Below are 12,854 nucleotides of genomic sequence, written 5' to 3'. Positions count from 1 at the left end.
GGCAGATTCAGAGGAGGCTGGCTTGCCGAGGCTAGCAGCATCCCGTGGCGCTCCCTGGTAATTTTTTTTGTCGTTCCTCCGCGGCCGAGAATTTTCACAGCGAAGCTGTGTGTACCTAGGCGGAACGTTCACGGTCCAACCACAGTAACACTCTGGTGGAATGTGTGGCGCGCCATTGGCTACGCTGATGGTGACATCGTTTCTCTCTCGCAGCAGAGTGCGCGCGAAGCAATCTCTCCCACTTCGCAATGGGACGGTCACGCATCGTGTTTTCTCCCGAAGAGCAACTGGCCTACGATCAAGAGCGCCGAAAGCACGAGCGGGAGAGATATCGTCGGCGTTGCGCCAACGCCTCGGCAGAGGATCGGGCTGCGATGCGGAGCGCAAGCGGAAATGTCGGGCCTATCCTCCGGCTCGAGCGGCCGGGCTAGTTCGCAGAGCGGAGCTAAAGCGCCAACGCTGCACCACCGACGCCACGGTCAAGCGCGATCACCAGCGGGGACATCGGGCCGAGGATCCGGCGGTTCGGGCCCGCGAGACAGAGCAGCTGCAATGTCGACGTCAACATAAACACTGGGGCCGCATATTTCAGCTTCGCTCGTTTGCCATATGAACGGCGTGAATTGGCGGTGTTTTCTTTTTTCTATTTTTTTCGCTGGCACTAATTTCATCAGTACGCCAAATAAGTAAACTTCAAACTCCTAGACAAAGCAAGCGACAGGCGTTCTCTTTGTTTGGCCTAGGTGATCGGTGTCCCCTGAAAGAGATTTTCTAGTGCGAAAATTGCGAGTCGCCCATCACGAAATCAGGTACGATAATGCTCATATGTAGCGTTTCATTCTTCAGTTAAGAAAAAAAGTCATCACAAATAATACGACAACGCGGCAGCTTATATTCGATACGTGTATAATCAGTGGCCCAGCGTAAAGCAACCTGCCCTAAACGTCCCACACCGAGGTCACCGTTACGGTGGCGTGTGTGCCGCAAAAATGATGGCATTCCTCACCACTATGCCACTGGTGTGACCACAGCGGGACAACTCCAAAGATTGACCACATTCTTGGTCAAATGTGATCCCTAAAATCCAGAATTGAGCGATTGCTCGTGTTTTGAACTCGAGCAAATTATTGTGACAACACAGCGCATTTTCTTCCTGGAGAAACGACCATCATGATTCCTTCGACAATGGCACAACCCCATTGTTTAACATTTCTTAGCTCGAGAAAAGTGGTCAACCGAGTAAGATAGAGAAGTTCACGTGCCAGTGCCCCTCTCTTAACAGCATCACCCCGGTGCTACAGACACCAAAGTAACAACAAAATGACGAATAATAAAGGAAGAACAACAAAGCAATAACAAAATGGAGTTTCTAAGTTCGTCAGAGGGTACGGAAAGGCTTAAGACGCACCACGTGGACGACTACAGGTCGTGTGCGGCGCCGCTCTCATTTGCGAAATGCCGTCTGGCATGACCTCATAGTCGCAGATACGTCGGATAACCTTCTAAGCTTCGAAATAGCGTCGTAACAGTTTCTCGCTGAGTCCTCGTCGGCGTATCAGGGGTCAAGAACCAAACACAGTCACCTCGCTGGTATTCCAGGTCGCGTCACTGAAGATTGTAGTGCGGGTTGTCGGTCCTGTGCTAGCTTTTGATGGGCAGGCGGGGGAGCTGTCGTGCTTATTCGGCGCGCTGCAGATTGGAGGCGACGTCTAGATTCTCTTTGTCAGTGTCGTGCGGCAGCATGGCATGGAGACTTATCCTTGAGTTCCTGCCGTGAACCAACAAAACCTTGAATCGCGTGAGCTGCGTTGTTTCTTGCGCTGTCTTGTTACAAGCAAACGTTACGTGAGGGAGGACGGTATGCCACGTCTTCTGCTCGACACCGACGTACATTGATAGCGTGTCGGCGAGGCTCTTGTTCAGCCATTCTATAAGGCCACTCGTCGGCGGGTTGTAGACATTCGTCCTCCTGTGGCTTGCTTGCCTGTATTGCACAATGACTTGGGTGAGCTCTGTTTAAAAGCCATTCCCCTGTCACTGATGTAGACTTCTGGGACACCATGTTACAGGATGATGTTCTCGACGAAGACTTTTGTCACTTCGTCTGCACTACCTATTGGCAGAGCTTTCGTTTAGGCGAAGTCGGTGAGGTAGTCTGTCGCCACGACTATGCCCTTATTTCCGGATGTTGACGTCGGGAAGAGTCCCAACAAATCTATTTCTATTTGCTCAAAAGTTCCGAAAGGAGGCTCGACCAGCTGTAGTAATGCCGCTGGCCTTGACGGTGGTGTATTGCATCGCTGGCACTCTTGACATGGCTTAACGTAACGGGCGGCGTCGGTGGTCAGGCATGGCCAATAGTATTTATCCTGTATGGTTGTTACCGTAACGGAAACCCCGAGGTGTCCGGCTGCCTGATCGTCGTGCAGGGTGCGCAGTACTTCTGTTCGGAGTGCTGCCGGCACTATGAAACGTTAGGCTGCGCATACTGGAGAGGTATTTGTTGCGAGGACGTCGTTGCCTAAAGAAAACGAAGAGAGGACACACCGAAATACCCTAGGGATAACTTCGGTCTTGCCTTCTCAGTAATCCACAAGACTTCGTAGCTCTTGGTCTGTTCTTTGCTGTTCGGCGAAGTCATCTGCGTTTAGTGTTCCTAGGAATGCGTCGTCGTCCAGTTCGCCTTGCGGTGGCTGGTCAATAGCGGCGCGCGACAGGCAGTCGGCGTCAGAATGCTTCCTTCCGGATTATGCACCACGGTGATGTCGAATTCTTGCAGTCTGAGACTCCATCGTGCAGGGCGACCTCAAGGATCGTTACCGTTTGCCAGCCAACACAGCGTGGTGGTGGCTTACGACTTTGAAATGCCTGCCTTTTATGTAATGCCGAAATTTCCCCGTAGCACAAATGATCCCAAGACACTCTATCTCCGTCGTAGAATAATTCGCTTCCGCTTTTGACAGTGACCGGCCAGCGTAAGCTACTACGCTTTCAACTCCGTCCTTCCTTTGAACTAGCACAGCGCCAAGAGCTACGCTACTCGCGTAGGAGTGGATTTCCGTCTCGGCGTCTTCGTCCAAGTTCGAAAGCACCGACGGTGACTGCAGCCCTCGTTTTAGTTTCTCAAATGCGTCATCGTGCTGTGTTTCCATTTAAAGCCGACGTACGGTTTAGTGAGAGGATTTAATGTTTCCACAATGCTCGAAAAATCTCTAACAAAGTGCCTGTAGTAGGCACGCAGGCCAAAATCTGTGCGGCAATAATAACCCTCATGGCTGAACCTACCCAGCAACTCCCCCACATGTCACGTAGTAGGGACGGGGAAGAACACAGCAGCAAAACTGTAACTTTTTATTGGCCGAACCTGTACCCACGAAAGCAAGCTGAACTCAAAGCACAACGATAGAAGCGAACATAGCTGGAGATCGTCAGAATCTGATGTGCAGGTCGAGCGCGTCGGCTTTTACACATGAGTCATCGAAAGTTCCAGAGTAATCGCTGGTGGCTGTGTGTCTTCCAGAAAGTACTGCACAATTCGCGTGGCGCATGAAGTCAGAATACACAAGGTGCGGTGACAACAGGGAATGGAAAGAAACGTTGATAACGTTCTAGAAAGTTACGGTACACGCAGGCATGTCTTGCGCAAGACTATTACGTTTAACAATTGTTAGCTTGTCAAAAGTGGTCAACCGAGAAAGATAAACAAGTGCACTTGTGAATACGAAAGCAACCGATCACAAACCAACTAAAATAATGGTTAACAATGTGCAGAGCCATCCCTAAACAAAATCAAAATAAATTGAACTGAAGAAAAATTTTAAATAAAGTAAATTAGAAAATGCGGTAAAGTGTAACTGAAGGTTTTTCAACTCTATCCTTTAATTGCAATCCTGGTAGTTGCCAACAGTTGCCAGTTGCCAACAGTTGGAACAGTTGCCAATAGTTACCAACAGTTGCCTGTTTTTGCGGTTTGAGATCACAGCACAGGGCGATACTTGCAATTAAATTACAAGTACCACCCTGTTTTGTCGTCTCCTTCCGTCCTGCGTCTCTAGCGATTTTATTTACATAATCATATACGACTCGCCAGACGTTCGTATGGCTGCCGCCAAGTAGCTATGTTGGTAGCTATCCTCTAGTTATTGGACGTTTCATTTCAAATCAATTCACATCATACGGACGCAGAATAGCGCGACACACAAGAGACAAGGAATGATCCCGACAAAAGTGCGGAACTATTATCATCATCATCATCAGCAGCAGCAGCAGCAGCGCATTTTATGTGTGCTGCAGGACGAAGACCTCTCCCTGCGATCTCCAATTACCCTGCCCTGCGCCAAACGATTCCAACTATCGCCTGCGAATTTCCTAATTTTATCACCCCACCTAGACTTATGCCGCTCTCGACTGCGCTTCCCTGCTATCTAACCTACGCCTGGCTTTTCTCCTATGTCAATTAGAATAACGGCTATCCCCGTTTGCTCCATGATCCAAACCGCTCTCTTCCTGTCTCTTAACGTTACGCCTAACACTTCCGTTCGAGCGCTCTTGGCGCGCCCCATAACTTGTTCGAGAGCTTCTGTCAACCTCCACGATTCTGCCCCATATGTTAGCACCAGTATAATGCATTGATTTTAAACCTTTCTTTTCAATGATAGCCGTAGGCTTCCGGTCAGGATCTGACAGTGTCTGTCGTATGCACTCGAACTCATTTCTATTCATCTGTAAATTTTTTTCTCATGATCAGGGCCTGCTGTGAGTACTTGACCGATGTTAACATACATCTTTTCAGACTCTAGAGCCTGAGTGGCGATCCTGAACACACGCTAAATCCCGAATCGCACACACGTGCTGAGAAACTTGAAGACAATCAGCCAAGTAAAGAATTTCTGACTTGTGCAGCATCACAGACGCGGCTTGGCAGTGCACGTGTCCGCGGGCTTATGAATAAAGAAAGCCTCGGTGATCTCCCGTGGCGTGCTATCTTTGTGCCTCGACAAAACCTTCGTAGTTGACAATAGCGGCTTGCATGTAAACAGAGCAGCGCTCTTCTAATTAGCCCCTACAATGTAACGAATGCAAATGAACCCATTGCTCTCAGGCAGGGAGGTGTTCTAAGGCACATAGATAAGGCTGCGCGGGAGATCGCCGAAACATTCTTTATTCATGACCCCGGTGACATGCGTGTTTCTAAAACGCGTCTGTGATGCTGCACGAGTTAAGAACTGATTACTTGGCTGAACATTTTGTTATGTGTGTGTGTACAATGTACTATATACTGATGTCGGAGCAAGTGACCACAAATGTTTACTTTCGCGCTCGTGTGGCGATTACTTGGAGTCCCTTGTGTGTCCAATTGTTCATCCTCAGTATGAAATACTAATTTTCCCAGCATTCCGTAATTCTAAATGAAATCACTCCATTTAATTTAAAGGACAGTGTCTAAATAGATAATGCGGCAGAAATGTGGTTTGGTAAGCTTGACAAAACATAACAACCGTGGTGAGGCAATAGCTGCAACGTTCCGTCTTTATGCCTTAGAATTGCACTGACACCCACTTACCTCGCCTTGGGTGCACGTTAGACCCCAGGTTGTTTAAATAATTCCGGAGTCGCTCACTATGACGTGCCTCATAATCGTATGTTGGTTCTCGGACGTAAAATTCCAGAATTCTACTTCAAACCTTGTGTTGAACGTTCTTGATCAACATTTCCACTATATTGGTGATAACGTAGTTGCAGCCTCATAGAGATTAAGACAGAAGAACCTATGACAGAATCACATGTTACGAGTAAAGGAGGCTTTAGGTGCCTATCTGTACCCTTCTCGTGGTTCCTTTTGTCTTTCGGCTGTTCATTTGCTCATGCACGTTGCGTTGTTCCACGTGCGTTTGGTGCAGCTTACTACAGTTGTCCATTAGCGCCCGTCCTATTTCTTTCCTTGTCTTTGTCTTGTCTTGCGCTATCGACTTCACAATGACAAAGGTAATTACATATGCTCGCGAGGGGTAAGTGGGAGTCCTAAGGTAGGATGCTTATATGGCCTGTGAAAGAGAGTGCTGCCTGTATCGCGTAAGCATTCTCACATGCGCGCATACACTTTGTTTTGCTCTGCTCTGCCTCCTCAGTGGACAACACTAAAAACTCTGCCATAAGCTTACGGCGGTGATCGCTCAGCAGTGTAGTTTTGCACTGCATATATTGGGAGGCTCATACAGATGCAATTTTAATGTACGTAGGATATATTATTACATTTAAAAATACAGTGGACTTCAGAAACACAAATAGAACTACCACAAATATGTGCGGTATAATAGATCATTCTGGAAGCGTATAATATCACAGGACATAAAAAGTAGCAAGTAAACTGTTCAAGCTTACCGGCTAGGCATGATGGTTATATTGGCACTTGTTTGAAAACAAAAATAAGATAGATCACTACCTAATAAAAAAAAACGGAAATCTTCCTTTTGTAGTGAGTAGAAGACACAGCCCTAAGAAGACAGTGCGACGTCACAAATTTCAGGCAGTTATCCTACGTGCGTGACGTTTCTTTCTTATATACTTTTTTGTGCATATGCTGTAAATTTTTTTTTAGATAGGTGTCATAGTGTTTTTGGAATTTTCTCGCTTTCTGTTTGTAGTAACTGACAAGTGATTTTTTAATGAAGATAGCTACACAGGTCAAATGTCTTTCTTTGGCCTATCTGAATCTCATTGATTCACAGTCTAGAGTGGGGCCCACATAAAATCGCTACAGTCGCTTCGACTTGTAGTAAAAACGAACAATCTCCTGTGTTAATTTTCGCTACGCTAGTTTCTTACCCTAGCAATTCGCTTTCGCTCTTTCACTGGCGTCCCTTATTTTCTTTGTTTCTTTCTGCCGTCCTTGTCCCGAGCGATGAAATGTTTCTTCTTTTTTTTTCAGATTTCTGATCCGGGTCACTGCACTAAAGACGAACACGTATAGAGCCAAGGCTCAGCAGCACAGAAGGCCGGGGAAACAGCAGGGATAACGAGCTCTAACTGTGCTAGATACGTGGCACGAAGATCAAAGCAGTCAGCGGCAGAGCAGGCTCGAGCTGACTTAATTAATAGCCTTTGTGCAGTGCTCCAGGAATCACATCGCCCCAGGTTACGCTCCGCTGAGAGGGAAACCACCGTTCAAAGCCATCCTCCAACGAACACAAGCCTTCGAATGTGAGTGCTGAAGAGCACAAAGGCGACTGTAGAAGCCAAGGTTTCAAGAGCCCTTAAGATGTGCCAATAATGACGCAGACTTGTGTGACCTTGCAGAATCACGACCCAGTGTTCAGCGAAGCCGTTTCTTTCGAGAAGCTCCAGAATTATTCAATCTTCCCGTAAATAAATCACATAGTTTATAATGTTAACTGGTTTATTTGAAACCTGTGCCACATATAATATTTTCATGCACTTGGTAAGGACTTATTTCAAATACCGTTATTCATCCACACACACTTTACTTTTTCGCAATACCGACTATGCCCGCCCTTCTCTCTCTCTCTCTCTCTCCGTCGCCGCTCGTAAATCACACTCGTAACGGTCCATAATACATGCATGCGTAATTTATTGCAAGGGTCACAATCAACCCACCAACTCTGAACTTCGCCTAAAATCACCAATTACCCGGTCCTTACATTCGCCAAAGATAAATAACATGCCTCGTTTGGTTCACCGAGGACATTGGAATAATCTTTTATAACGCATGGAAAGCCGACAAAAGGGGGTTAAACAATTATTTGTAACGTTCCTAAATACGCTAGTAGCACAATTCCACAAGCCATTTTACATAGCAAGGACCCCATTTATAATAAATATAAATATTCTGTAACGCAGACTTCTCTCGAGACATCGGGAAACGTAACTCATAACGTCCGCATGACAATTTTCAACACTTAGGAATTTTTCTCCCGAAAGTTGTACTTCATCCGCCGGCATTTAAATATACACACAGATTCGCCGTAGCAGTCAGAACCATTTTGCGAAGTTTGATCTGTTGGTATTTGGAGGTACGCGCGGATGGCATGCTGAATTTCGCGCCACTCATAAAAATGTGCTCCTAACACTCCGGAACACTAACATCCTTATTGTAGCCTACATTACCATGTGTTTGACATCACTGCAAACTGGGCGAAGCTGGCAACAGCTACGATCTCGCTCTCCGCCAGCGGAAAGAAGCGAAAATTGTCTTCGCCATTTGCCCCAATAGCACTGCGGCGTAACTGTCAGCTTGACATTGTGTCGACATTAGCGCCCTTGAATGTGGAATTACCTCATTGAGTGTCACATTTCATGATAAATATCGCAGCTGTGCACGAAAACACACGATCCAGACCCGGCCTCGGCAACCGCATTTTGAGTGGGGGAAATGCTAAAACACGTGTACCGCGCATTGGGCGCATGTTAAGGAACCCCAGGTGGTCCAAGTTTATCCGACGTCCTCTTCTACGGTGTGCCTCGTAATTATGTCGTGGTGTCGGCATGTAAAACCCTAGAATGTAATTTTATAAATATGTTGCAACGGAAGCGCTCCAGGGGATTAAAAAAAAGTGAAGCTGTACTCAAACAAGACTCATTGAGCGTTTCAAATACAAACGCACACCATAACCCTGATATCAATAAAAAAATAAAAAAACTTTACGCTAATTATGTGTTCGAAGCCTACAACTGCGGGCGAGAAAGAAAGACAGAAGAAAGGGAGAAGGTACGGAGTTTAGCCAGAGGAGAAGATCGGTTTCCTAACCTACTCTTGGGCATGAGGGGAGGGGTGGGTAAGTCATAGGAAAAGAAAGAGAGAGAGAGAGATAGAGTGAGAAAAGAAGCACAGATACACAATCACAGTCGGTCACTATCACCGCATACCCAATTGCAGGCGAAAAATGTGTCCAACAAAGCGCATACACCGCGCGTGCAAGCAGGTTTTCCGTAGCAGGGATCACCTTCTTATTGAAATTGTCATTAGTTTGCTTTTGTAGACAATGCACAAGCATATCGGACGACATACCAACCCATGCAGCAGATGACCCTAGTCGGATGCCAGCTGCAGCAGCAGAACAGGGCCTCAAAATTCGGGGTGGTAGACAACAAAAGCTTCGATTTAAAAGAAGCAGTATTAATACACAGTACGAAGCAGAAGGAAACGAAGGTGGTGTCGAGACCTTCGAGCTACTGGAGTAGCCCATGTGCTTTAGCAAACTGCATAATGCACTGGCATTTCCGAAGTAAATTATGCTTTATATACAAATCGGTTCCCTGGCTTTGCTAAGCAATCCCAATGTAGCATTCCTGACAGCAAGGGAAGGAGTGTTGCCAACGTCAGGAAGACAGACCGTACTTTGCACAAAAGAAAGGCACACGCTTCCAATGCAGCGCCACGTATCAAGTGCAGGCAATTTGAAGCTCGTCGCAACATGCACAAGCAAGACTAAGACTAACGTGGAGAATAGGTTTCAAGAGGTTTGACATCATCTAGTCCACCTTTCCATGAACGCATTGCTACACAGCTTACTGTTCTCGCTCCGGCTCTATACAATTTTAAGAAGCACCTCGTTCGTACATAAATATTCAGTGTCCTCTCGGGAACACGTCACTAGTACTTGGTGCACCGACCATTCTCCGCTTCATTTCGCCAACTCATTCTTCGCGTCCTTTATCAAATTCAGGACAATTTAACAAGTGGGTAATGCTACTTGACGTATTAGAATGCAAACACGATGAAGAAGTGATAAGTCACGTCTTGTACACCCATACAGGAGGTAGCTATAATCAAGTGCGGATTTGATAATGGACGCCAGCTTCAGATCTTCAGAGTCCAGTATTCATGAAAGGTTATTGCGGTGGAGATCACAACGCACAGGCGTGTGTTAAGGGGGCCCGCTTCGTGACTTGTTTTGCACCCGGCAAGCATCTTTCTTTGGCCTCGATTCCAAAGCTATGAGCTAGGCTGTCACTAAATAGAGCAACGTGTACACGTGACCCGTTGAAGTCCATGGCGCCACGTTTGATTACCGACATGTCACTCTAATGGCGGACGTACTTTGCAGCGGGATTTCCTCCTCGCGTATGCCCGGATGGCTCGCCCAGTTGATCAGATATATTTAAGAACCCCGTTTCAGAAGACTTTCGCTAAACGACATTGTCTGTAGCAATGGTCTGACATGACGAAGAAACAAAAGAAGAAAAACAATACGCTGTCTCGTTTCCCAACAGCAATATCTCATGGTTTCAAGGTGCACATATGAGCGAGTTACTGACTTCTAACAGGAAATGCGCACATTGGATAACATATTTGGAGACACTTCTGTAGCCCGTTTCTTATGTTGTCCCGAGTTCACGCTATTTCTTCATAGAGTTGAAGCGTGAAGTCGACCCAAGGTACAAAGAACAAGGTACAAGGAACCCAAACTTGCAACTATTTAATTCAGAGAAATACCACGTATACACCCGAGTTTACAAAGAAAAAGCGAGAAAAAAACATGACAACCAAGATGAAACAAGGAGAACGTGCACACAGCAAAGTACATTCTTTTGGCAAAAGAAGCAGTGCCGTCACACTTGAATGTGGACCCTGTTGCCTTCGAATTTTTTAGAGCGCAGCTCTTTGGCGTCCGTTCCTGGGTTTCGCGTCGTCGTCGTCGTCGGCGTTGTCGTCGGCGTTCTCGTCGGCCTCGTAACCAGCTCGCCGACGAATCTGCTGCTCCGCCGCCGCGCATGCGCGCTGTCGGCTCTCCGGGCGAGGGAGGATGATGGAAGGGAGGAGGAGAGACTGTGGAGGAGGGCTGGCTACACAAATGGCTCTTTGGCGTCCGTTCCTGGGTTTCGCGTCGTCGTCGGCGTCGTCGTCGGCGTTGTCGTCGGCCTCGTAACCAGCTCGCCGACGAATCTGCTCCGCCGCCGGGCATGCGCGCTGTCGGCTCTCCGGGCGAGGGAGGATGATGGAAGGGAGGAGGAGAGACTGTGGAGGAGGGCTGGCTACACAAATGGCTCTTTGGCGTCCGTTCCTGGGTTTCGCGTCGTCGTCGGCGTTATCGTCGGCCTCGTAACCAGCTCCGCCCCCCTTTCATCCCCCCAGCGCTAGCAGCGACCGACTGATACCGCTTTCGTGAGTCCGCTACCGCACTCACGAAAGACGTCGTGCACTTCCTGCAACTCGCATTAACCGTCCATCGATCCACACCGATGTTAGTAGTGGGGGACTTTAATGTTGACATAAAGACAAACAGCAATTTCCTAACACTTATGCGGGAGAACATCCCGTTCCTCTCGCTCGTAACGCGTCCCACGGCTGTGACAACCTCGCGAGGCACTTGTATAGATCTCGTCTTTGAGAATCAAGCATTGGTGTACCAAGTCGAACATATATCAGTCTATTTCTCCGACCACAAAGCTTCCTTCATGACTGTCAAGAACTGTTAGTGGAGTCTTTGTTAAAGGAATACGTGTGAAAAATAAAAAAAAATTCTGTGATAGCGCATACATGTGTTGCTCGATTTCTTTGCCTCAATCTATCGAAAAGGTGAAACAGCTTATTTGCTGCGCTCAAATTTCGCATTAGGAAGTAACGTAATCGTCGGTAATTTTTTTTTTCCCTGCTTTCTTTTTTTCCGTTTTCAACGATTTTCTTTGTGCGCTGCCTTAGGGACCTGCACATAAGCGAGGTACTCTGAAAGTCGGGCTTTCCCTCGCATGCCCTGGTAGTGGGCTGCCAGCAGTCCGTCAGGCGCTGTTCTTTAATAGTGTTTGCCCACTCGTGCAATCCCACGTTTAGGCATCGGCCCGTGTGACCTATGTGTAACTTATTGCACGAGGGAAGACAACACTAAATAAAACAACCTGCGCTTGACACGTACTACTGTCGATGCTTGGTTGCCCACTGTTCTGTCTCCCGAGTGTCAAAAAAGCTCGGTAATCTACAGGTCCCCAATCCAGCAGCACAGCACACGACGAATCGTTAAAGCAGGAAAAAAAATCAAAACATACAAGGCTCGTGTGTGGGTGACCCGCCGTGGTTTCTCTGTGGCTATGGTGTTAGGCTGCTGAGCACGAGGTCACGCAATCGAATCCCAGCCACGGCGGCCGCATTTCGATGGGGGCAAAATGCGACAACACCCGTGTACTTAGATTTAGGTGCACGTTAAAAAAGTCCAGGTGGTGGAAATTTCCGGGTCCTCCACTACGGCGTGCATCATAATGAGGAAGAGGTTTTGGCACGCAAAACCCCGTAATTCTTTTTTCGTGTCCGCATGTCATGTGATTGAAATTTTTTACTGAAAGCACTGACTTTCCTGAGTACACGTGCTGCGTAGCAGGGCTGAGTCGTAGGACACTTCTCATTGTTTCTTCTTGCTTTTCTTGTTTTTCTTAGCTCATAGAGTGTGTTTCGAAACAAAGCTAAGAAATGTACGAACACTTAGTTGCGTGTTCCTGATATTCGTTATAATTGCACACCAGCTGATCATTTACGAATGATATTGCAAATGACAGCCACTTTACCCCCGCGTTTCTTAGGAAGCTGACTAAACTTCATCACTGTAAATGTAAGGGCTACTCAATTTATCACCAGGCATGTATCGAAAGAAAGCACACGGGCAGAAAAAGAGGCAATTTCATTCAGTGCACACCGCGCGCTTCCCTCATCTGTTAATTTCTCTGAAATAAGCAGTTTCACAAGCTAGTCTCAGTGTTTCATGTTTCCAACGCTGTTCTGGCACTGAGAGAGAAAAAAGAAATACTGTGCACCAAGTTGACCCTATGTCCAGGCCCCGCTTGCCCAAGTCTAAACAAGAACGCCGGGAGCACGCACTCCAATGCAAACGGGCGCGCCATCGCTTCGA

The sequence above is a fragment of the Dermacentor albipictus genome, chromosome 2 (assembly GCF_038994185.2).
Source record: "Dermacentor albipictus isolate Rhodes 1998 colony chromosome 2, USDA_Dalb.pri_finalv2, whole genome shotgun sequence".
NCBI lineage: Eukaryota > Metazoa > Arthropoda > Arachnida > Ixodida > Ixodidae > Dermacentor > Dermacentor albipictus.
Note: the sequence above shows the minus strand (reverse complement) of the source record.